This window comes from Urocitellus parryii, chromosome 11 (assembly GCF_045843805.1).
Source record: "Urocitellus parryii isolate mUroPar1 chromosome 11, mUroPar1.hap1, whole genome shotgun sequence".
In the NCBI taxonomy this organism is placed as follows: domain Eukaryota; kingdom Metazoa; phylum Chordata; class Mammalia; order Rodentia; family Sciuridae; genus Urocitellus; species Urocitellus parryii.
In genome coordinates this window covers 91419917-91447197 of record NC_135541.1, presented here as the reverse complement: position 1 = coordinate 91447197, position 27281 = coordinate 91419917, and the positions used below count along the sequence as shown (strand labels likewise).

The 27281-nt window shown below is 38.0% G+C and overlaps 1 pseudogene; it reads right to left on the bottom strand.

Moving 5' to 3' along the window:
* Positions 1–8423: 8423 nt before the first annotated feature.
* Positions 8424–18208, bottom strand: LOC113175354 (protein FAM50A pseudogene; annotated as a pseudogene).
* Positions 18209–27281: the final 9073 nt, after the last annotated feature.

The following is a 27281-nucleotide window of genomic DNA, read 5'->3' as shown; positions in this document are numbered from 1 at the left end:
AGATCTTTCCTCCCACAGGTTAAGTGCCTGTGCTGGGAGCTCCATGTACATGGGAAGGATAATTAATTATGGTAATGCTTGTTATCAAAATAAGCCTGAAAACTTCATTGGTTTTCTATGATATTTGCTTGTTTCTCAACTGCAGCATGGTTCAGATGTTCCTGATTCATGGATGGCTTTCCTTCATGTAGTGACTCAGAGACCCAGGCTCCTTCAACTGATGCTACAGGCATCTTCGTGCCTTCTGCTTCTGGCTGGAAGAGGGTGAGTGAGAATGTGAAAAGGCACTTTTTCTTTCTTTATTCCTTCCTTTCTTCCCCACTTCCTCCCTGCCACCCCACCATCCACTCAGTACAGAACCCATGGCCTCACAAATGTTTAGCATGTGCTCTACCATTGTGCTATACCCCCAGGTCCACAATTGCTTTCTTAAAAACCCTGGCCTGAGAGTGACACACAACACTTCTATTCACATTCCGTGTAGTTAAATGGCTACATTTGGATATGAGGGAGGCCAGAAGATGAAACGCCCAGTCTGGTAGTCCCTTCCTAGGAAAGCATCAGATTAAGGAATGAGGAAGCCAAGTTTTTGGAACATAGCTAACCATAGCTTTTTTTAAAAAAATTTTTTAATATTTTTTTAAAATTGTGGATGGACAAATACCTTTAATTAATTAATTTATTTATTGATTTTTATGTGGTGCTGAGGATCAAACCCAGTGCCTCACACATGCCAGTCGAGTGCTCTACCACTGAGCTACAACCCTAGCTCTAGCTAACCACAGCTTTAATAAACAGATTTACCCACTGGTTACCTTAATCTTGGGATAAGAATGTTGATGCCTTTTAGTTTTTCAGGGAGAGGTTTGGAACTCCAAAGAAGAAGTGAGAGGGCTTTACTTGGGACACTGATGTCCATCCTCAGCATACCTAATACTCCTCAGTTTATTCTGTTTTTCAGAAGAAGAAACCTTATTTTATTTTTCCCAGAGGTGAAATGCTAGTTGGTATTCCATGTATTTAAAAATGGCAGAGGAAGGCAGGAAGTGTAGGCAGATATCTGATGCCATCATGTGCTAGGCCCACTTTCAAACAACCCTTCCATTTTAGCCTCTCAGCTCCCTGCCCTTAGAGGCACCTGCAGACTGAGCCTGAAGCTTCCTTGGGTTTCTGCCATGGAGACTGATCTCTCCTACACTAACATCACTTCCTGCATATTCCATCCTGCACTGGCAATTCTCCTCCTGCTTTCCTTGGTGTTCTGAATTAATTCCAATGTTATCATTAGGCCTTAGAAAGGTAGGGAAGAAGAAGCTTTGTGCTGGGTCTTAAAGCTCCCAGAAGTTTCCTTGCAGGAATGTTTCATGTATTCAACCAGAGTTTGATTTGGCTATATTATCTTTAAAAGGTCACTTCTCTGACTGCTCAATTGTTTTAAAGCACGTTCAGAACTAGCAGCTCAGACTACTATCTTTGGGTTTTCATCAGGGAGCATGGCTCTTAGAGTCTGTCATCCTCTGCCTACCAAAAGGCCAGGCAGGAGGGTGATATTTGAAGGAGGACATTTGTTTCAATTCTTTAACCTCTACTCTTGAAATAAGTTGGAACAATCATTGGCTTAGTCTTAGCCATAGCTGCCTTGAATGAGTTGTGGTTTAGCATTATGACCTTCATTTTAACAAAACAACATAGTACTCTTATTAAGCCTGTTATTGTGATTATTTTAGGAAATTTTAAGAGACATTATCTGATATCTTCATCTTTCAGAGAGAGATTTTTCAAACAACTCATTGTTACAAAAACTTGACTTTTTTCAAAACCCAAATACATTCCCTCCTTTCTGATAATGAGAATTGTGCAAATCATTGTAGAGTCATGTGCTGCATGCAGATGCTTTGATCAACAAGACAAACCGCATATGTGGTAGCTAGAAGATTCAGCCTCGTGTGTAGTGGGGCTATGCCACCTAGGTTTGTGTATGTGCACTCTGGTGTTCACTCAATAACATTGCCTAAGGATGGGTTTCTCAAAACACAACCCTGTCATTAAGCAACATGATGGCATTTTCCTTTATCATCTTTTTAAAGTTCTTTAGTCTTGATTTTATTCTCTAAAAACTCTGAAAGTGTCTCTAAGATCATGGGAATTCAGGGCTGTGGTTGTAGCTCAGTGGTAGAGAACTTGCCTGGCACATGTGAGTTACTGGGTTTGATCCTCAGCACCACATAAAAGTAAATAAATAAATAAATAAATAAATGTATTTTTCCATCTACAAATAATAATAATAATAATAATAATATAAATTGAGGTTGAACTGGGTTGGTAATTGACTTCATACTTCACCCAGCTGCAATTCTCAAATGGGACAGGATAAAGGTGTGCAGGGTGAAGAGTCAGGAAATGAGTGCTCTGTGATTATTTATGGCTTTCTTAATTTAATTTATGGTACAATTTTAAAATAATTTGTCTGTTTTTTACACATTTTATAAATGTGAACATAAATGAAAATACACATTAACTGGAAAGCTAATTGAGAATTTTGTGGCTTTTTTCAACCTTGCAATAATGTGGTCATGATTCCCAGATGATAAAACTTTTTGGACTCTACTTATAGTAAGATTTTACTGTATCTTCCTTTATTTATTAATTCTATAGGGTTAATAAAATGTACACACTATTTGTTGACAATGAACAGCATACATTTTATGTTATACATATTGTTTATTGAATGGGTTATTTTATTATACACTTCAAAACTCCTGTACAAGATAATATAAATAACATGAATATGAAAATAAAGTAAATTAAAAAATTCAGTTGAGTACATTTTGGTATGTATCTATTTTGAATATAATATATTTGGTACTCATTTCCATAGAGAAAATACTTTTCTTCCTTTTAAAGATTTCTTTGAAGACATACAAAATAGCCTTACTATTTGTAGTGGATTGAAGAAGGAATCTGAAAAATTCATGTCCATTGCAACCTCAGAATATGATCTTGTTTAGGAATAAGGTCTTTGCAAATGTAATTAGTTAAGATGAGGCCATACAGGATTAGGATGGGCCCCCAAATCCAATGATTGGTGACCTCGTAAGAAGGTCATGGGAAGACACAAAGACATGTATAAGGCGAATACCTCTAATGACAAAGGCAGGGATTAAAGTGATGCAGCTACAAGTTAAGGAAAACCAAAGATTGCTGGCAACCTAGAAAAGGGGCTAGGAACAACAGAATCTCCTCTGAGCCTTTAGAAGGATTCTACTCTGCCAACACCTTTATTTTGATCTTCTGCCTCCTGAACTAGGATAGAGTAATTTTGTGTTGCCTTAAGCCATGGGGTTTCTGGTAATTTGTTACAGAAATCCTAGGCAACTGCCCTGGCTCAAATTTAAAACATCTCCTTCTGTGAATACTTATAAGTTGAGTATTTAGTGGAATTCCACAAATAACTGCCAGCTGATAACTTTCCAAATGAGAGTTAACTAACTCACTGGTACCTAGAGGAGCATTTCCACAGTAATCTTAAAGAAAACTTTATGATGAATAAAAGCCATTTTTCCCCTTCTTTTTCATAGAAAACTCACTGTGGATCAATATAAAATGCTTTAGTGCAATTTAAAAGCTTTGATCACATGAATATTTTTATATGAATTATAGTCAAAGGAGATGACATAAATGAAGGTTATCAAATTTTATGCTGCAAAGAGATGCTACTCACAAGTAACTTGAAGAATGTTTTTTTATTCTGTCAAAACCCACAGCTGGTGCCCACATTATGTTTTATTAATTAATCTTGGGAAGATATCAATAAGAAAGAAGTGTTCTGCAGTACTTATGAGAAAAAAACAGATTAAATGTATTTTCTTGAATGATGAATTTTCATGATTTTATAACATGGAGAAAAAAATATAAAAAATGAGAAATGCCACAGGAATAAATTAAAATTATTATTTTTTAAAAATATTTTTAGTTGTCAATGAACTTTTATTTTATTTATTATATGTGGTGATGAGAGTTGAACCAGATGCCTTAGACATGCTAGGCAAGTGCTCTACCGCTGAGCTACAACCCCAGCCCCACAAAATTGTTATTTTTGTCAAACCATGGATGTATTTTATTCAGAATGAATTTGTGCAATTTGTATATTCATAGCTAAATATGTCATTGAGTCTGGGAAAAAAACACTTGGTTGAATAAATTACTTTTATAGAAAAAGGCCTACAACAGGGTCCACAGGGGCTTACTCAAGCTGTCATTTTGATGTTGTGTCGCCCTCTACTGCTCAGAGAGACAAATTACAGTTAGCCCTTTTCTCTACCAAAATTGATTTCTTTTCTACAGGTTAAAAAAAAGAAAAAAAAATTTTTTGTCCATTTGCTTAATCAACTACTTATGTTCAAAAATAAATAATACTGGAAATTATAATACATAAAATCATGTGTTTATATCTCTGTGAACTCCTCAATGGTTAGGGACTCTTTGTTTTATCTTCATATCCCTGGCAGCCAACATACTGCTTAGCATGTTATAGTACTCAATAAATGTTGGGTAAAGAAAATGATGAGTCAATCTGTGCAATTATTCATGTCTTAATTTATCATTTTTATGAAATTCCCTATTATAAATATCATTACCATATATTTATAAAATTAGTAAAAAAAATTCTAATATATTAATTCCATAAAGAATTAAAGTTATTTTAACGTTGACATAACTTACCATTTCAAACCCTTTATTTGTAGACATTTTGACTGTGGTTTAACATGGGTACTTTTGTGGCTATGTTATTCTGATTAGTCAATTGGAGATTTTTTGCTGGTTAGTTAGGATCAACTGTGGGAGGCAGAAAACATGAAATAAACTCAGACTTAAGGTCTGAGTTTATTTCTGTTACACACAAATCTATGTATGTCAGGTGTGACTTGAAGTTTCCATTGTCCACAGGATCCTGACTCCTTCTGTCTTATAGGTCTATCATGTATCAGCCATGTGTAGTAAGTGGCACGAGGAGGCACAGAGCCTCTGTGAGAGTGCATTAGGACATCTGTATGCCACATAAGAGTGGAGGTTGGCATATGGGTATTCTGACAGAAAGTGTGATGTAATGGTCTGTTACAACTGTATAAGATTGGTGTGCTCAATGCTTTTTTATTTTTTATTTAGAGACAGAGTCTCCATAAGTTGCTTTAGGACCTCACTATGCTGAGGCTAGCTTTAAACTTGTCATCCTTCTGCTTCAGCCTCCCAAGCTGCTGGGATTATAGGCATGTGTCAGGGCTGATGTGCTCAATTCTGAGCTACATGATGCCCAGTAAATTTGAGAAATTGATATTCTATAAATTCATAGCCCAAAATTGGTACTCACAGGGCCCAAATACCTTGTTTCTTTTGTAATACAGCCTTCTCATTCTTCACAGTAATGATCTTGAATCTCTTATTTCCTCAAATGTCTGATCTTCACATCCTGTCCTTCTGATACTTTCTGCTTCACACTCTTACATCCTCATTTTCCCCGTAGCTCTTTATGTTTTAATTTAAGAAATGGAAGCTACTAAATGGGCTCTTTCTCACCAAGGTCATATCTATAAATTCTCAATAGAGTTTGCACCTTTTCTTTTTTCTTTCTTTTTTTTCTTTTTCTTTTTTTTTCTTTTTTTGCATTGAAGGAGGAATATCTACAGCTGAAGTCAGCTACAGGTGTGAATACAGAGAATTGGATTTTCTCAAGGACACAGTTTTGAAAATGAATAAGAGAAATGGATTATAGAGCAGGGAATAGAGGGATGTGTAAGATACCAATTAAGATGATGGATCTCTAGTCCCACTTAGAGATGATGGATCTCTAAGTGGGACTAAAGAGAGAAATGAGGACATGATTAAGTGAGGACTGTGACAATATGGAAACATTAATAAATTGTAAGGGGGCTGGGGATGTGGCTTAAGTGGTAACAGGCTCGCCTGGCATGCGCGGGGCGCTGGGTTGGATCCTCAGCACCACATAAAATAAAATAAAGATGTTGTGTCCACCGAAAACTAAAAAATGAATATTAAAAAATTCTCTCTCTCTCTCTCAAAATAAATAAATAAATAAATAAAATAAAAAATAAATTGTAGGTCCTGTGAGGTCCTTTTTCTTTGACTATTAGGTTATTTGTGTTCTTCTTATTGATTTATAGAATTTCTTGTATGTTCTGAGCATCATCTTTTGTTGGTTGTAAGGTTTGTATTTTTATTCTATCTGGGGTTTTCCTCACAACTTTTTATGATATATTTTGATGCACAGATGTTTTAAACTTTACCAAATTTATATTTTATGATTTGTTTTTTTATGTGTGAATTTGGAACTCCTTTTCTATACTGAGATTTTAAAGAATTAATCTAAATCTAGGAGATTAAAATTCCTCTAGAATTTAAAGGTTAACCTTTTAAAATTTAGGTCTTCACCTGAAATGTATTTTTATTTCTAGTCCTTAATGCTCATTAACTACCCCATCAATTCATCAAAGATGCTTAAAAAAAGCTGATGCATTTTTTTTTGCCAAATTCAGAAGATACAATTCAGTCCTAGATTTTCATTTTATTCAATTTTTCAGTTGCATTTGGCATTTTTGGCACCTCTCTCATCCTAAAATCCATTGTTCAAATCCTTTCATTAATGATAGACTTCCTTATTTTCTCCCACTTCTTTCAAGGCTCTTTCTCCTTTAATAGAAGTACCAATTGCCATGACTTAGAAAGTACTTTTCTATGTGGTAGGCTGTATGTTTGTACATTTTTTTCAATGCAATCCTCACAACAGACTGGTCCATCAGAAATGGTGTGGATGAGGAAACTAAGACTCAGAGGATTTATATAACCCAGTATTCAAGTCCAGGCAGATTGAATTTGAGTTTGAATTCTTAAATGCTTTACTGTGCTAGTGCTGTTGCTCTCATCTAATATCTACATTTTGGAGTTGTCATAACTTGGTCTAGGATCCTATTCACTTTTACAGCTTTAAAAACTATTTATATACCAAAATGACTTACGCATTTATGTTTTCATCTCAAACCTATTTCTTTTTTTTAAGTATTTTTTTAGTTGTTGATGGATCATTACTTCTTTTATTTATATGTGGTGCTAACAATCGAACCCAGTGCCTCACACATGCTAGGGAAGCACTCTGCTAGTAAGCCACGACCCCAGCCCCCCAGCCCTTTATTTCTTGAGGTGTGCATGTAATTTATATGACTCATAGGTGCCTCAAACTTAGCATGTCTAAAATTGGACCCTTGATCTTATTATTCCCAATCTCAGAGATTGGCAATTCCATCTATATGGTGTCTCATGCCAGAAACCTGACAATTATTTTTGGTACCATTTTCTCCCTTCATCCAATCCCTCACAAAAATTTTTAATTCTACTTTTAAAATATGCCATGATCTGTCTGCTTCTCTCTCTCTCTTTTCCACTTCTATCTGCCACTATCATAGTTCAACGTGACCACTCTTAGACTCTCCTAATTGATCTCACTTCTCTGGCCCTTGAATTTTTTTTCTATTCTTCATTCAGCAGTTAGAGGGATATTTTATACTGTGAATTAAATCATGCTGCTTAAATGTCTCTCTCTTTTTGAGGATCTGGCGATTGAAACCAGGGACTGACACATGCTAGGAAAGCAAACTACCAATGAGCTGTGCCCTCTAATTTTAATTTTTTTTAGGTTTTATTTTATAGACTGGGTCTTGCTAAGTTGCCAAGGTGGTCTTGAACTTGAGATCCTTCTGCCTTATCCTTTTGAGTAACTGAGATTAAAAGTATGTGCCACCACATTTAGCTTTCAGCTCAAACCTCTCGAATGGTTCCTGGAAAGCATGTCATATTGTCTATTGTTCACTACTATTCTCCTTTCCTGCAGGATAACTTTAAGGTAGGAGGGCCTGTCACTTGCTTTAGCTAATACAATGTGCACAGAAATTGTACATGCCACTATAGACAGAAGCTTTAAGAACTGAGCTTGCTTCTACATTTTCTTGTTCCTTTTACTGTGGGTAGTAACTGTGTTCCACATAGTGGATACATTGGTCCCAGAATAAGGACAGTGACATCCCAAATGCAGATCCCACTGCTAAATTATAAAGGACACATATATGAATAAGATATTCATCTTTGTAAGCCACTGTGCTGGTGAATTGGCAAATTTATAATATTAAATTTTCTCTCATAAACACTACATCTTCATTTATTTAGTTCTTTTTTTTTTTTTTTTTAACATGAGCACTTATTTATTGTAAAAGAAAAAAGCAATGACAGTGCCAGGAGATGAGTGGCTACCATCCTCCTAGCACACAACAGCACAGTCGCAGGGGAGTCAGACCCTTGAGTTCTGGAGACACGGGGGTGCACCAGGGACAGCCGAGGCCAAACCACTTTCTAGATGTTCACTGGATCTTATACTTGTCCCACTTATTTTCAGGGTCATAGGGCTCCCAGCAGATGGCAGGGAAGATGTGCTTGTTCTTCTCATACCAGCTCCTCAGCACCACCTTTCCTGCATGAGACTCATCCTTCTCCACAGTGGCATCACTGAGTAGCCACCCATCATCATGAACATCAAAGTTACAGAGTGGCCAATTCTTCCCATGTGCCTTGGTAACGATGAAGTCACAGAAACTGTGATGATGGGGAATGATTAAGTCCTCCTTGGTGTACATGAGCTGCCCCAACCCTGCTGACCTGAGCTTACTGAAGTCTTCACACAGGATCTCAAGTGCCTTCTGGAGGAACTGCTGCATTGTATTGCCCTTTTTCATTTTGACTGTCTGCTGGTGTCCAGAGCCAGCCCAGTAACTGAAGGTGATTTCAATCTCTTCACTCTTAATCTTCTCCTGCTTTGCTTCCCACTCCTGCTGCAGCTCTTCCCAAAGACGATTTTCCTCCTCCTCCCTGTCTTGGTCAGGCAAGAAGCTGGTGTCCACATCTGGGTTCTTCCCCAATTTCCTTCTCTTTGTGGTGATCTCTTCCCTTTCCAGCTCCTCCTTATGCATGGCCACCTCCTCCTCTTCTTCGTCTCCCTCCTCTTCTTCCTCCAAGGTGAAGGACAGGCTAGAGATCTTCTGCTTGGCCTCCTTTTGGCGCTCTTTTCTCGAAGCTTCTTCAGCTTTAGCTGCAGCTCCTTTGACTGCTCCCTCTTGGCCAGCTGCTTTCCCTGCTCCTTCACCAGTGCTTCCTGTTAGGCTTTCATTCACTCAGGGTCACAAGGCCGACAGTGCTGGACTTGAGCTCTGCCTTCACAGCATCATAGTGTGCAGAGAACTTCTTGTCAATATTGGATTTCATTATGTTCTCCTCTGTGACCCGCTGCTTCCTCTGCTCCATCTGCCCCCACTGCTCTTCCCATTTCTTCATCAGATTTTTGGCGCATCCTGCCTCACTTGGGGTGCCCTTGTACTGAGCCTTGGCAGCGGCAGAGGTGGGGGCTGCGGCAACAACTGTGACAGCAGCCCTGCTAAATCCTAGATTTTTTTTTTTAACAGAAAGGATCAATACTGAAAAATGTCCATTGGGAGATTTCTCAGTGGAAGCAGTTTCAGCAGTGTGACAAAGGGCTACATCAGACTGCAGAGGGCTATTGAATGAAAGGGAGGTGAGGAGGTGAGGTCTGTTATTGGGTTTATTGTTTTAGAAATATGAGACAAAGAAAGAACAAATGAGCAAGTCTAAATGTTATTTATTTTTTTAAGGATAGGTGAACTTTGAGGAAGAATATCTGTCAGAGAAGGACATGTTGCACATGATGTAGAGAAAGAGGAGGTGGCTTATAGCAGACTGGGAGGGGTTGGAACCAACAGCTCAAGATGTGTGTGTGTGTGTGTGTGTGTGTTGAGGTAGAAACTACAGTTTACACATGGTAAATAGAGAAGACCTTGAAGGTGACATTTGAGTAGATCTGAAGGAGGTGACATGGAAGACTTGATGAATCCTGGGGGAGACCTTTCCAGACAAAGAAAATAGGAAGAGATAGGGGTTGAAGGGGGTTTGGAATAGAGTGAATGAGAAAGAGGATGATAGGAGGTGTGTAATTGAAGAGGTAACAGGCCAGATCACATGAGGTCTTGCAGGAAATTGTGAGGACTTGGACTTTTATTATTGGATGGTTTTAAACAGGTGTGTGACATGATCTAACATAAGTTGTAACACCCTCATTCTGGCTGGTGTATTGAGAGTAGCTAGGGTAAGGATGAAATAAAAAAGAGCAATTAGGACAGTTTTACATAATAGACAAAATTTGAGGGTGGCTTGTATTAGGATGGAAGAAGTAAGAACTGTTTGGATTATTGATATATTTTGAAATGGCGACAGGATTTACTTCTGGGTCATGTGTGTGATTCAAAAGAGGGTAGTTAGGAGTTTTGATATGAGCACTTAGAAGACTGGGGCTGCCATGTAGTGGGATGGACAAGATTGTGAGAGAAGCTGGGTTAGGACAGAGTGCATATCAGAATCTAGTTTTGTTTTTGTTAAGTTTCAGATGCTAATCTGACATCTAAGTAAAAATGCCAAGTAGGCAACTTGAACTACTAGTCTTGAGTTCAAAGGAACACCCCAGCTAGAGATTTGTGAGTTGTTACTTTCAGAAAGTCTTTAAAGCCATGAGGCTGGAGAGATGATCAGGGAGAGAATAAAGTATACTGAGTCCTAATATTTTCCAATGTTAAGAGACGGGAGATGGGCAGAATCAGTCAAAGTGACCCAGAAGGAGTAACTAGAGATAAAAGGGGAAACCAGTAGTTCTCTCTGTCAAATGACTCTGATAAGCAAAGACAAGGACAGGGGATAGACCACTGGATTTAGCCCTGTGGAAGCCATTGGTGGAATAATGGTGGTGAGAGCTTAGTGGGTTCAAAAATGGCAAGGAGAGATTGGAGACAAGGTAGATAACTGTTGATGAAGTGTTGCTGCAAGGACAGAGACAGAAACAGAGTGATAGTGGGGAAGGTGGGGACAAGAGTCTTTTTGTTTTTATTTATTTATGATGAAACTGCTTGAGCACTCATGTTTTGGGAAGAATTGGGATGACTTGGGGCCTGAGAATGAGTGTTAGGAATTGAACTGGTGGCTTGAGGAGATGCTTTAGGATTAGCAATAATCCCTGAAAATAATCCCTGAAAATAATCCCTGGATTTAAATTGGCTGAGACAAAAATTTAAAACCAAAATTAGTAAAGCAATGTATCTCGCTGTCTTTCTTCAAATTCTTAATTTCATTTAGTTATTTGAGAAATTCTTTGATGGGAATATTTTTGGACTGAGGTACTGAGGATTGAACCCAGGGGTGTTTAACCATTGAACTATATTTCCAGCCATTTTTTATGTTTTATTTAGAGACAGGGTCTCTCTGAGGCTGGCTTTGAACTAGTGATCCTCCTGCCTCAGTATTCCAATCCATTGGGATTATAGGCTTCTGCCACTGTGCCTCACTCTAATGGCAATTTTTAAAATTCTTGAAATGGGCTTGAACAGTATCATCTCAATGGGAATTATAATTCCATGGCTATTCAGATTTCTTTTGACATTTTGGATATTAGATATTTTAGATCCATAAAAATGGAATTTGTCTTTTAAAATCTGCAACAACAAAGGGTATTTGTCAGCATGACTCCATAGTTAGAGAGATTAGCAATGAAAAGAAGTTAAAAGATGAGGTTTTAAGCAGAAAGAAGGAGAAATGTTGAAGAAGAAGCACTGGCAGATTTGGATGTAATAATACAGACTTACATTTCTGCAGTTCTTTATAATTTATGGTGACAATGTATATATCATCTCATTTAATACTTTGAATAGTTCCTTATTGTAGGAATTATCCCCACATAAATTGGAGTTTAGGGCTGTTAGGTGACCTCCTATATCACAAAAGTAACAATGGACACAGCTCTACTATAATTCAGATGTTCTGACTTGATGTCATTGTTGATGTTTTTGAAATTTATGAATCACAATTTCTATTTGAGCATATTCTTTTTAAAAAAATGTATAGCATGGATCTTGATGGGTCAATGACAGTGGACTGGGATGAATGGAAGAAGAATTTCCTATTGAAATCTGTCAGAAATATTGAGGAAATTGTTCATTACTGAAATCATTTTACTGTAAGTAGTCTCTTTTTACTATTTGTTTATTTTATGTCATGGGTCATGGGCATAAAAATGTAACACAGTCTATAAAATTATATGTCAATGTGACCTGTGCCTTAGGTCATTGTGGGGATTAAAGAAGTTAAAAAATAAAAAGCATTTAGAATAACAATTTTTTGTTATTAAAAAATTTTGTTATTAAAAAATTGTCATGTTAAGCACCGTACTTTCTTAGCTGTTATGATTAACAGTAGAAAATAAAGGACTTTAACTGAAACTGATATTTCAAAGCTGTGATGTATGTTGTTTCTTCATGAAATCTGTTTCTTTCTTCAACACTTGAAGTTTCTCTTAACATTCTGTGTTGTAGCTGGGGGCTGTGGTGTACCTGTAATTGGGAGACTGAGGCAGGGGAAGCACAAGTTCTAGAACAGCCTGGGATTACAGGTGTGTGCCACTGTACCTGGATTGTCATTTATCTTAACAATCATACAAAGAAGGAATTAGTATTTTTTCTACTTCACATTTGAGGAAACTGAGGCCCAGAGAAGTTGTTCAGTTAGGATTAGGGAGGTTAGGATTTGATTCCATCTAATTCCTGGGCCCAGGTTCTTAATCAAAATCTATGTGACCAATCTTCTGGCCCCTCAAAAATTCCAAGTTATGATACATGTATAGCAGAACTTATTTTCTGCTTTAGGAACTACGTAGAAATGATCAGACTTCACCACTTCTACTGTAGGTCAAGATTTAAAAGAAAACTCTTTTAAATATGTATTATATATTTCATATTTATTTTGTTAAACTATAGTCTGACTGAAGATAACATAGCAATTCACTAGATCTTGAACTCTAAAGAGACTCTGAAATTATTGTCAATTAAATAGCTACTACCTCACTAGTAGTTTGTTTGAATTGAGTTTTGCCATAGCTAAAAATATTTATGAGAATTTGAAAGATTATTTTTTGTATTCAATCTTAGACAAATAACTTTCAATTGGAAATGAAATATATTTAAAATTGGTAAAGATTATCCTAAACATGATAATATAGTTATTATTAATTTATAATTGACAATATAATAAGTTATTTAAAATTATACTGGTTGGTAGAGCACAATATTTGAGGAAAGATATGTACACCATTCCTTAGATCTTATGAGGAGATAAAACTTTCATTTGAGACCATCTAGTTGCTATTTATTTTGTTTTAACAGGGAACTGATATAGGTGAAAGATGGACTTTTCAGGATATCATTGATGAGGAAAGAAAACCTGGCCAGTTGTGGAAATACCTGTTGGCTGGGGGCATAGCTGCCACCTGTGCTCAAACATGCACAGGACCAATGGAATGTCTAAACATCCTAATGCAGGTGTGTTGCATGGCTCATGTGTATGTTTTTGAGTAACATGAATAATATGTGATGCTTCTCATAGAGAAGATTTTAGACAGGTCAATACTATTTTTTATACTCTCATGTGCAAACTATTGCCAGTTATCTGGATTCATTTATTCAGTAGCTGCCAGGTGTTGAACTCATCTTGAGGTTACAAAAACCTAATAATATACTGTTTTTTATGCATGCACAATTTCTATGGATGGAGATTGATATGTAAACAAATCATTGAACACAGTCTAATAATCTAGCACTAGTGTTCTAGGGAGGGGCAAAATTAGAAAGTCTCCCCTTTTATTGAAGGTGGGTGATGGACCTGCACCATCTTTTGATTCATGGAGAGAATAAAAAATTGTGACATGAAGAAACAGAGGCTGGTCCTGGAGTTAAACTAACCCTTTGTTCTCTCCCAGGAACCTGTAATTGGTTGTGGTCCCTTTGAAGTAGGCCATGCCTTAAATTGATTGCCTGTGCCTTGGGGACTACTTTCTATGGATCTCGTGATATAGCTGTGGCAGGAGGTGAGGAGGGTTTCCACTCTTTCCATTGTTGTACTTAAGGCAGAAATTATGGGCCTCTAGCAACAACCACTACCTACTTTTACCTTTTTGAGCCACTGAGGAACACATTTCTCTCTAATTTTTACAGAAATAGAGATGAAGCAAGTGTGCTTGGTTGCAGATATTCTGAATTCGAAGCAGGGGAAAGGGGCTCAAGTCTTATTTTTTTCACTGTGCATATTTTGTCAGCTGTGTTCAGTCCTATAACTCATTGAATGAGAGAAGAGGGTGATTGATTTATAATGGGAATTGGCTCATGTGATTATAGAGGCTAAGAAGTTCTGTGATGTACTGTATGCAAACTGGAGAACCAGGAGACCTGCTAGTGTCCAAATCCACAGGCCTGAGGACCATGGTTCAACTCTCAGTCCATGACCAAAGACTGGAGAATTGGGCTGAGGGGTGAGTCTACTGGTCTAAGTCTCTGAGTCCTGAGTGTCTGACAGCATGAAGACAAAGATGTCCCAGCTCAAGAAGATAGAATGAATTTGCTTTCCTCTACCTTCATGTTAATTAGCATCTCAATTCTTTTAGGTATACTAGAGGCCACTTTATATTGTTGTGTTTAAATAATTGTAGTTTCCCGAATTGTAATTATTTTTTTCTGGAATTAGTAATTCTATTTACCTCAGTTCCTCAGTTTTTTTTTTTATGTTGTAATCCCCCTCTTCCCTAGATAAACCATGATTCTTTGTCATGCTTTCATACTTAATAATGAAGCACTGGATATTTTAGGAAGCTGATATGGATTTTCTATAGAGTATAGAAATGTTTTTCCCACAAAAGTTTTATATATATAAGAAGTATGCACATCCTGTGTTTTGGTCAGCTTTTTTTTTTTTCTGCTGTGACCAAAAGACCTGAAAAGAACAATTTTAGAGGAGGAAAAGTTTACATGGAGCTCATGGTTTCAGAGGTCTTAGTCCATTTACAGCCAGTTCCATTGCTCTGTGACCAAGGTAAGGCGGAACATCATGGCAAAAGTGTGCAGGAAAGCAGCTCAGGACAGGGCACCAAGAGGCACAGAAAGAGCTCTGCTCACCAAGGACAATATAAAGTCCAAAGGCTAAGGACCCAACTCCTTCAGCTACACCCTACCTTCTTACTGTTAGCACCCAGTTAATCCCCATCAGAAGATGAATGCACTGATTAGGTGAAGGCTCTCATAACCCAAGCATTTAACCTCTAAACTTTCTTGCATTATCTCACACATTAGCTTTTGGGGTACACCTCATATCTAAAACATAACATCCTGTTTATGTTTTCTCCCTTATGAGGCAAAGAGTCCCAAGAAATGCCTGAATAAATTCCCTGTGGGTTATGTTCTTGAATATTCCACAGAGGTTTTTGTAGTCTCATTGTTTCCTTTGCCAGTTTCTCTTTCCCCTCTCTGTGTGGCAGGATCAAGGTTCTTCTTTCCATCACATTTCTCAGACTTCTCACATTGAGGCTGAGCCACCAAGGTCAAGTTATAGATACCTTCCAGAACTTGCCTTTTCTTATGGCTGTCAGTTTTTCGTTTATATATCATGAGGCCAAATGATAGTCACATAAAAAGATCACCACAGGAAAAAATAGCGGAACTGTCTAGCTCAGCCTAGTCCACATTGCTAATCCATAGAATCACAAGCAAATAAAATGGTTGTTTCAAGCCACTAAATATTGTAGGGTAGTTTGTTATGCTTTGGTGGTTAATTGATATACTTTTTAATGTCACTCAAAGAATGTCACTTAAATTATGTTTTGACTTCACTCAATAGGAGGAGTGATTTTAAAAATTTTTAGTAATCCATATAAATTAGAGGCTAGCACAGAGGCTACAATACCAGTAAATGGACTTATGAAAATAACTTTTGTAGTGTACTGGCAGGTGGTGGGCTGTCACAGTCTCTGAATAAAAATGGATACCTAGAATTTGCCTGTCAGAGTGCAAATGTCACCATCATGGGTGCATCTCCCCTGTCTTGGTTTAGATCTGTTCTGAATACAGATCCAGCAATGACATGAGAAGATAACTGGGCAGGAAGAAAGTATGTAGACTGGTTACTGGCCACCCAAGCAGGGACTCCTTCAATGTGGAACCCTCTGAAACTTCCTGGGGCTAGAGAAACTAGTGCAATAGGCAGTGTGTATGCAAGAGCTTCACTTAATGATTATGTACCACAAGTCCTTTTGTTGAATATTGGTCTTGAATGTTAATTGTATACTGGCTTTGTATATTGGCTCCCTTATGTAGATTTATTATATAATTAAAGCAAACACACTTATTATTGTTGCAATACAAAACATGTATTTCATTCTGAGTTTAAACACCTTTTTGTCTTCAATATAAAATTGGTGATTGTCTTTTAGCTACAATGGACAAGACAAGATATTTTCATTTTGGTTCTTAGTTTTTTGTTCTTCATATTTTAGTCAGTTTTTCCTCCTTTCCTCTCACATATATATTGCAGGTATTTTGCTGATTTCCTCCACAATCACTAAGTATCCAAATGTCAGAGTGCAAGGTTTGGTGGCCTGCTCTAGCCCCTAGAGACAAATAGCTTTTTTATTTTTTAAATAGAGCCTCTTTATTGGTACCTGTCAGCTCAGGTACAATGTGTTCCCATAGCACAGGATGGCAAGACTGCCTAGGTAAAGGGACAGGCTCAGAGCCTAGCTTTCTTGGCACAGACACAGAGAAATGAATAAATTATAGTTCTGACAATGGGACAATATAAAAGTTGATGTAAGATTCAAAATTCATAATTCAACATCAGCAAAGGGCATAAAAGCCTTAAGGAGCCACCCCTTAGCAACTGGCCTCAGGGTACATGGTGGGCTGAGATGGAGTGCAGTGCTCCAAAGCCCTGCATGGGGGATGTTCATACCAAGGCAAGCCCCTTGCCCTTTCTGGGCATCTAGTATCCCCCTCCTATATTATGGGCTGGGAATGGAGGCCACTTCCTTTTGGAGGGGAGAAAGTAGATCAGAGGGCAAGAAGCAGAGGGGCTAGGTGGGACAGGCATAAAGGGGTTTTGGTCACAACTGGCAGCCCAGCGCCTGCTTTCACAGCCATCTCTGAACCAGGCAATTAATAGGAGATCACAGGGCTTGTATCCACACCTGGTACACACCAAAGCCCAGGCAGGACAGGATGCAGGACAAAAGGGACCCTGCCCCCAGCACTACCTACCAGCCAAAAAGGCACAGCTAAAGCTGCTTCAGTCTCCAAATAAATTATGGAAATAAATTACAGTCTTCACAGTCCAGAGGATCTAGCCACCCATAGGTCTAGTGAGTGTGTGGATGAAATGGGTTTGCACATGCGCCTGATTAAATTCCTCAAGGCCGTTGGGGTTCTCACAGCCTCCTTACAGCAGCCACAGAGGAACCCTGTGTGGTCCATCTGGCACTTGATACCCGCCAAAGCTGCAGCTGCAGGTCTCAGGGTCACAGACCCTATTGCAGTTCTCACCGGATTGGTGCAGAGCCTGCACTTCCTGTTTCTACTTGAGGTGGATCCTTTGCACACCCTCAGTCCACAGCAGAGCACTCCTCCCTGAACTGGGTGGGGTTGTAGGAAGTTCACTTCTTCCAACCGGCCGCCTGCCACAGCCACTGCCAAGTCCTCTTCCACAGAGGCATCAATGATGGCATCCACTTTAAGTGGCAGGCCTGCCTCCCCCTCAGGTTCTCCAGAGGCCAAAAGCTTCCATCACAGCATCTCCAGCTTCTCTTCTTTCAAACACTGGAGGAATGTCTCACACCAGGCCTGGACTTGTTCCTGAGCAAACTCACACAAGGAGAAGTGGCGCAGGCGCTGTGGCTAGAGGCCATGCCCAGAGCACAGCCACCACGGCTGGGCACACTGGGGAAGCCCTGGCATGGTGGGAAGTAGAAGATAGTGATCCCAGTGAAGGCAACATGGCCTGGGCAATCCCGAGGAGCTGGTTTCAAAATGGACCGAAGGGTAAAACTTTGGGAACCACAGAAATCCCATTCAGCTAGGGGCATGTGACCCCAGGGGCTCTGTTCACCTGAGACTGAAGAGCTTGGGGAGCGGGAAGGAGAGACACAGTCAGAGGAGGTGGAGGAGCAGAATGAGGAGAAGTCTTCCTCCAGCTGGTCAAACTTCCTCTTCAGCAGCCCAGTCATGGTTGCCGAGGTGCTCTAGGGCCTGGTGACAGGGCCTGAATCCTAGCGCCTTTTAACAAATAGCTTTTCAATACCTCTTATTTAAAAACCAGTTTTGCGTCTTCTCTTTCTGGACTATATTTAATTTGTTTTCTTCTCCTGCTGTCTTCGCTCACATGCTGGATCACATTGTTCTGGGATTGATTTTTCTTCTTTAATGCTCAATGTGTTCAATGTATAGAGCACATTCTCTGTCACTCTCTCAAAGCTAAACTGAATATCTTTTTTCCAATATGTGCCCTGGTCTGTTGGTCACAGATTTAGTTAGATTCCATCTTTTTTCCTCTGCCCACACAGACCATACTGATCACACTTGTTAAAGGTCTCACAGCCACTTGTTAGCTATTTTCTCATTTTCTTAAAGACCAAGACAGGGGAGATGCACCCATGATGGTGACATTTGCACTCTGACAGGCAAATTCTAGGTATCCATTTTTCTTCAGAGATTGTGGCAGCCCACTACCCACCAGTACACTACAAAAGTTATTTTCATAAGGCCATTTACTGGTATTGTAGCCTCTATGCAATCCTCTAGTTTATATCGCAGTCACATTTATGGCATATTGGGCAGTGTCCCTAATCTAACATGTCTTTGGAAACTGCAGAATTAAACAAAATATACATGCTTCCTAAGGTGTCTGATCACCAGAACAGAATAGCAAGGCTTTCCCTCCAGATGAAACGTGCAACACTTTTTAGACTCTCAAAGTTCTTCAAATTGTATTGTGATTCTTTAGAGTTCTTCTTTTCCTTTCAAAGGTCCAGAGTGTAGAAACAAAGAATGTGAAGATGGTGAGCCATTTAATAGTGATGGTGAAAGAGGATGGCGTCATTTCTTTGTGGAGAGGAAATGGTATGAAGTTCTCAAGATTGCTCCTGAGACAGCTGTTAAGGTCTGGTCATATGTAAAGCCATATGCCCCAGACATTCATTAACAAAGAAAAGTGATTACATTGTATTTTTTAAAGAATCATATTATTACAAAACAAAGGGAAAGTTGTTAATGGCTATATGGTAATATTATTATAATGTCATTATTATAACATCATTATTTTATTTTGTAGAAAAATTATTCTAATTAGTTATACATGACAGTAGAATGCATTTGGACGCATTGTACACAAATGAAGCACTTCGCATTCCTGTGGCTGTATATGGTGTAGCGTCACACTGGTAGTGTAGTCATACATGTATATAGGGTAATAATGTCTCATTCCACCATCCTTCCCACCTCCAAACTCCCTCCCCTCCCCTCTTCTCACACCCCTCTGCCCAATCCAAAGTTCCTTCATTCTTCCTTCCACCCCACCACCCCCCATTACGGATCAGCATCTGCTTATCAAAGAAACCTTTCGGCCTTTGTTTTTTGGGGGTTATTTTCTTATAATACTGTTTTTAAAAGACCTTTTTTTGGTCAATATTTACTAAATATAAGTTTAGGTAATTTGAGACTTTACAGAGAAACTTTACAAGAGTATACTAAAGTTCACTGAATTCTACAGGAATATCAGTGAATCAAGGGAGATAAAATGAAGTAGTGGGCAGAGTAAAAACTTTAGAGACAACAGATTTGTATTTTAATTTTAGCTTGGCATGTTCTAACTACGTGCCCTTGGAAAAGTTTCCACACTCTGAACTTCAGTTGTCTCATCCACAAAATGTGGAAACTCTCTGTCAAGTGGCCTGACATATAGGAAGCACTCAGTAAATGGTGGTCCTAGTATTACATTCAGCATAGTACAGGATACTGTCTGAGGAGGATACAGAGGGACCCAAACTTGTTGAGGGAAGGCTTCCTTGAGGAGGTTATGTTTACATGAAAAGCCAAAGAATAAGTGGAAAATTTCATTAAAACTCAGAAAATAGAATGTTCCAGGTAGAGGGAGAAACATGTCCAAAGCTCTGAAAGTAAAAAAAAAAAAGAAAAAACAAGGTATGTTTGAGATACTGAAAGAAATGCAGTGTGGCTAGAGTGGAGAGAGTGGTTAAAAAATGACATTGAAGAGGTGGGCAGGCAAAGTAAGGAAGGGGCAAGGTGTATGCAAGGAGGTAAATTAGGGTGGTATGAAGGAGCCCAGGAGGGAGATGACAGTGAGGCCAGTGAAAATAGATCAGTGGAAAGATTGAATATATTTAGGGAATAGAGAAGATAAGGTTTATCTATATTATGCAATATATATATATATATATATATATATATATATATATATATATTGTTTTGGAATGTAAGCTAGAAAGGGAAATTTCTAGTTTGTTCATCAGTGACTATTTGTCTGTTTATTGTAATAAGGAAGATCTGGGAAGACACATCCCTCCACAAGGCACCATTAACAATGTATGTACTTTTTATTTTTGTTATCACTTAAAAAGATCACAATATCTATCTATCTATCTATCTATCTATCTATCTATCTATCTATCTATCTTTCTATCTTGGAGAAAGTGGGGAATTTGTGTATCCAATTTGGAGCCTGTTGAGTTTGAAGTGCCTTTATCAGTGAGAAATATTCAGGTTACAGAAAGTGGCTTACATCATAAAGGAAATAATTTTCTGATATTGTTGGAAGGCCTCTAAATGAGGAAGACATTTGATGAGAGTTGGTTTAGGGGTTCAAGAGTGTCACCAAAGACTCCATTGCCTCCTATCTGCTCTCTGGCATTGACTGCCTGTCTTATCCTCCCAATTTTTCCCCTTTGTGGTTGAAAAATGTCAGCAGGAAGCTTCCAGGGACTTATGTGTTCATGTGAAGCAGAAGACATGTTCATGTGAAGCAGAAGACAGCTGACTCCTTATAGTTCTCCAGGAAGACTTTCCTTTATCTTTTTTCTTTCTGAGTGCTGGGGTTGGAACCCAGGGCTTTGAGCAGGCTAGGCAAGCACTTTACCACTGAGCTACATAGGCCCCTGTACCTCCAAAGACTTTTAAGAAATGTCCCACCCAAATTTCCTTGGGTCTTAATGGTCCAGACTATGTCAGATGTCCATCCTTGAACTAATCACTATGTCTGAATGATAGGATCCACTGATTGTCTTGGAACGAGAAGTTAAAATAAAGACCCCAGAGGCCAAGGAAGTATTCTGCTGAAATTTAATTCTGTAAGGAAAAATTGATCAGTAAAGATTTAATAATAATTACCACTTCAGTTTCTATGTGGTAAGCACTTACACATAAAGTATTATTGCAATCAATCTTCACAATAGTTTCAGAAAATAGGAACCGCTAGTGTACTAGTGACCAGAATAGCGAAGACATTTGCCTTCATTTTCTAGGTGAAGAAACTGAATTACAGAAATATTAAGTAATTTGCCAGGTGTAGTGGTGCACACCTATAATCCTAGCTACTTGGGAGAATGAGGTAGGAGGATCATGATTTCAGGGCCATCCTGGGCAACTTAAGTGAGACTCTGTATCAAAATAAAAATTAAAAAGGGATGAGTACATAGCTTAGTATAGAGTGCATCTGGGTTATAGCCACAGGAAATCAGAAAGAAAGAGGAGGACGTGGAGGAGGAGGAAAGAAAAGTTAGGTAATTTGTCCTGGAATACTAAGTGAGCAAACCAAGAAAACTGTTTTATTTATCATGTTATGGTGAAACCAGACTTTTGAAATGAAATTATTTTCTGCCTCTACTGGCAGGTGAGTCTGGAGTTTTTCTAACCTCTGCCCATAGGTTGCAGGCCTATGCAGGTGAGAAGTGTTGCAGCTCTTAATGGTGGGCTGTTCCCTCCAGGGTTGCAGCAGACCCCAGCAGCTCGCCATCAATTTCTCCTTCTTTCTGGATTCTTGTCTCCTGAATTCAAAGAATGAAATCCACAGACCAGGATGACTGCCTGTAAGAGCAGGATTTATTGAAGAATAGAAACAGGAACAGAATTCTGGCAATACGAGAGGGGGCCCGACAGCAGGTTTTCTCCATCTGACTGCTAATTTAAGGGTTTGTATAGAATTTGGGTCACTGTTATTGGTCCAAACTTATACTAATTAGAGATTGGAAAAAGTAGCAATGTTATTGCTCCACATTTATGCTAATTAGGGTTTAGAAACCTACTAATGTTATTGGTCAATTCTTGAATCCAACATCCATTCAGATCTGCCCCACTTCCATTTTCTCTTCACAGGTCAGGAAGTGGAGGTCGAGGTCATGGGATGGGGGTTGCAGCACTGTGTGGAGCTGGCTTCTGCAGCAGTCCTCCATACCAGGCCTGGTGGGAGAAGGATGATAGGTCAGAGCACCTTGGCTCACTGGGCCTGTATGGGGGAGGGAGGTCCATGGGGTTGAAGGCTGTGTTTGCCACCCTTCCTGCAACCTACCTGGGCTGCCACTCTGCTGCTCCACTGCTCTGCTGCTTCTTCTAGGCAGGGACTCGTAGGCTGGCTACAGGGCTTGGCAGATGGGAATCCAGGTCAGTGGTGCCTCATTAAAATTTGACACAGTTGGGCTGGGAATGTAGCTCAGTGGCAAAGCACTTTGCCTAGTATATTATGAGGCCATGGGTTTCTTTCCCAGAACCAGAAAAAAGAAAAAAAAAAACTGGACACAGTTGTTATCAGAACTTATTGCATAAGATTGTCAGTTTCCATCTGAATGGTTTCTATTCTCATTAAATGAATTCCTAACCATAATCAACACTTATTAGATGTCTGCTGTATAACAAGATCACATTCTAGGTAAAAAAAAAAGCTATAAGATGAAGTTTCTACTGTTAAGATTTGTAACTCTTATTGAATGTATATAATTTTATATAGGTACTGGTTGATGTGCATTATAGTTTTTAACTATAAATATCCAGGTATATATTGATAGTGAATAAATTTTATGGTCTTTGAGATTTCTGAATACTGATACAGTTTTGACCTTTTGTTTATGCAGTATAAGATGTTTCTTTTTAGGGAAGGAGTCATGTTTGACATTGCTGAGAAACTTTTTTTCTGCATGTTTGGTTGGTGCTACATCACTGTCTTTTATTTACCCCTGGGAGATAAGTACTATAGAAAAAAAATATATGATTTAATTGATGTCTTTAATGAAAATTATATCTGAGTTTTTTCAGTGAACTCCTCACAAGGAAACTCAGAATATGCTTTTATCATTAGCAGTAATTATACAGAATAGGGAAGATCAATTGCTAGGGATGTATCTCCAGAGCCATGACATCTAAGCAGGAATTTCACATTTTCCTTCCAAAGGAACTTAAAATTGTGCTCCCTATTCCCTGCTGAAAAAAATCAAGGTAGGATTTTGGAAGAAACCAGAATTACAATATTGACTCTTTTCATCTAGGAAAGAGCAATTTCTCTTTTTCTCTCTCTTCTATTATATTCTTTGATAAAGTTATACTAAATTAAGATGGATAAGACTGCAGGTAGAGCAGATTGAGAAAGAAGAGCCAAAGTTCAGTTTTGAAAATATTGATTGAATAAAAATGTTCACTGACTTTTAAGGCAAGCATTAAAACAAAATACCTCAATGTCCGTGGCCATTCACAAGGGGTGTGTGTGTGTGTGTGTGTGTGTGTGTGTGTGTGTGTGTGTGTGTGTAAAATCCAACTATGATATGGGGGTTATAATAGCATCTTTTTGGTTCTTTCTTTTGGGTTCTTTTTTTTTTGGGGGGGGGTCTTTGGGTCAGTACCTGTAGTTATACCCTTACATTATTTAGTTAGAAGAAATATTATTGAATTCAGACAGACACTATTTTATGCAAAGTTCAACTCAGAAATTTGGTAAAAGATTTTAAGTACTATACTTGTAAAATATTTTTATGTGAAGCTCAAATATCCTTAGAAACAGTAGGAAATATTTAGATACACTGCCATTGAAAATATAGCTTGACCTAAAATGCTATTTTCTTTTACATCCTTTAATAATAAATGAACTCTTATAGTACACAATTTAAATTTAATTTAGCACAGAATGCTCTGGGTTGGATAGTTGATCAGTGACCTTATAACATTATTTTCTATCACATTCAGGTTTAAATACTAATTTGACCATAGGTAAAACTGGACAGTACTCTGGGATGTTGGATTGTGCCAGGAATAGTTGGAAGCTTGAAAAATCTGGAGGCTTCTACAGAGGCCCTGTAACTAGTCTTCTTGCTGTCATACCATATGCAGGTGTAGATATTATGGCTAATGAGGTGAGTGGGTTTCCATGATGGAGTGACATTAGAATTATTTGGTCTGAAAACATAATACAAGTTATAAACTTTTACCAAATCATACATTTAAGTCAGAGTTAATAAAAAATAAGATTTTCATAGTCTATTTTCCTGGTTTCTCTCTTCCTCAGGAATATATGCTAATTTCCTAAAAGTGTTGATCTCAGCCTTTCTTCTCTCCCTGCACATCACTGCTCCCCCTTGGTGACTCTATCTATTGCTGTCTTTCAATACCATACACTTAGAGATCTGGACTTTTAACTCCATTTCTAATTGGCCAGATCACCAGAGATATTAAATGACATTGACTTGCTTTCTTTCTATCATCAGAAGTCTGTTTGACTTGTTGTCACTTTTGTTCTGAGTTTCCTTGTGCATAATAATGACTATCTACTACAAATCAATTATAACCACTTGATTCTAAAAAAAAAAAAAAAACAGAAAAGTAAGGGATGAACGTCATCTTATTTTGGAGTGCGAAGGGATGCAAAATGATAATGACCTGTTTTCTATGTTGGTAGGGTCTAGAGTTCATAATTCTCTCTAGCTGATTCTGACAAACTATTGAGCATGGCCTTCCTTATCCAGCTTCCTCCCTTTTTGGTAATCTTGAGTACCTCCCACTGCGGCAGACATTTTGATTTTTACTAGTGATTGGGGTAGTGGGTAGCATCATGTACTCTACTTTAGAATAAGGGATTCAGACTGCTGGAGTTTCTATGGCAACATTTAGTTTAACTTCTCTGGGCTTGGTTTATCTCACCTTAAAAGGGGGGATTTATTCATTCATTAAATAGTTATTGTTGCAAGCACCAGGCTCTGTTTTAGGTGCACCAAACAATAATACAAAATAAAATAAAACAACAACAACAAAATAGACATTGCCCTTGGGAATCTTGTATTATTTTATTTGGAGACAAATGATAACCATTTGAAACATGTTAATGATAAGAGCTATGGAGAAAAAAACAAGGCACTGAAGGAGGATGGATAGTACTAGAGACTTGAAATTTTAGAGGATGGTTCAGGAGGATCTTTTAGAAGCTGACTTTTGAAGGTGTGAAGGAAGTGAGGATCAAGACATGCATGTATCTACAAGGAGAACATTCAGGGTGAGAGCATATGCAGCAGGAATGAAGAGAGCCTGAAGGGACTATGGGGGATGGGGTAAGAGATCAAGTGGGAGGCTTGATGTAGCAGGGCCTTGTCCATCATAGAAAGGCATTTAATTTTTACCCTAGGTAAAATGGGAAGCTGTTAGAGGGTTTTGAGCAGAGAAGTGACATATAGGACAAGTTTTTTTTTTTTCAAAGTAACAGCTTTATTGAAGTATAATTCACAAAATTTTATCACATGAATATAGCACTTTTTCATTAATTAGTTGAAGAACATTTGGGCTATTTGCCTTCTGGCTACTATGAATAATAGTGCTATGAAATATAAGAACAGGTTTTTTGGTGGAACATGTTTTCTTTCTTTGGCTATACGTCTAGAAGCAGAATTGCTGTGTCAATTGATAATTCTAACTTTTTAGCCTTTTTTAAAATATTTTTTTAGTTGTAGGTAGACACAACATCTTTATTTTTATTTATTTATTTTTTTATGTGGTGCTGAGGATCGCACCCAGGGCCTCACACATTTGAGGCAAGCATTCTACCAGTGAGCTACAACCACAGCCTTTTGAAAAAAAAGGTCAGACTGTTTTCCAAAGAGGCCACCTGAATTTACATCCATATCCTAGAAAACACTTGTTACTATATATTTGAGTATAGTTATTTTAGATGATACTAGTTTAATTGGTGTATCTTTTAAGTGCTGGGTTGTAAGATTTTTGTACATATTAGATACAAATCTTATATCAGATTGTTTAAAATGTTCTCTCCCTTCCATTTCTGCTTCTTTTTTCTTTACTTTCTCTATGGTGTCCTTTGAAACAAATGATTTTAATTTGGATAAAGTCCAATTTATCTATTTTTCTATTTTTTACATGTGTTTTTAGTGTCATATCTAAGAAACAACTAAGGTCACAGAGGATTAATCTCTATATTTTCTTATAAGACTCTGATAGTTAAGAGTTCTTACATTTAGGTTTATAATCTTTTTTGAATTAATTTTTGAATATGGTGATAACCTGGAGTTCAGTTTCATTCTTTGCAAGTGAATAGTCAGTTGTTCCAACACCATTTGTTGAGAAGACTGTTTTCTCTCCCTTTTGCCAAAAATAAATCGATCATAAATGTAAGGGTTTATTTCTGGACTCTTGAGTCTATTCCATTGATTTGTATTTCTGTTCTTAGGCCAGCACCATTCTTCCTTGATTCCTAAGCTTGGTAGTTATATTTTGAAATCAGGAAGCGTGAGTCTTCCAATCTTGTTCTTAGGATTATTTGGATATTCTGGCTTCCTTGAATGTGAACTTTAGGATCATCTGATGTTAATTTTATGAAAATAGAGAAAGTATGAAATAATGGTCTTGATATGCTGGGAGAGTAAGGGAATGTGATATAATTCCAGGGAAAAATGAAAGTCTACTTAAGATGTGATAATCATAAATTTTAAATGAAACCAATAAGCTTGGGTCTGGATTTTTTTCAGCCATGTTTAGCTGAATGGGAGCAGGCATAGAGAAAGCAGAGTTGATTTTAAACAGGTTTTTCTGTTATGCCAACATGATAAAGAGAGAAAAAATAGACAAGGGAATTATAGGATAATAATAGAATTATTATGTCATGGAGGTTTTATGAATATAATTAATATGTGTAAAATGGTCAGGTCTTCCCAAGCCTATGGAAAGCTCTCTATATTATGTGAAATATCATTATTATTTTCAATTATGTGTCAGAGATAACTTTCCTTTTGCTGAGGCTTGTTG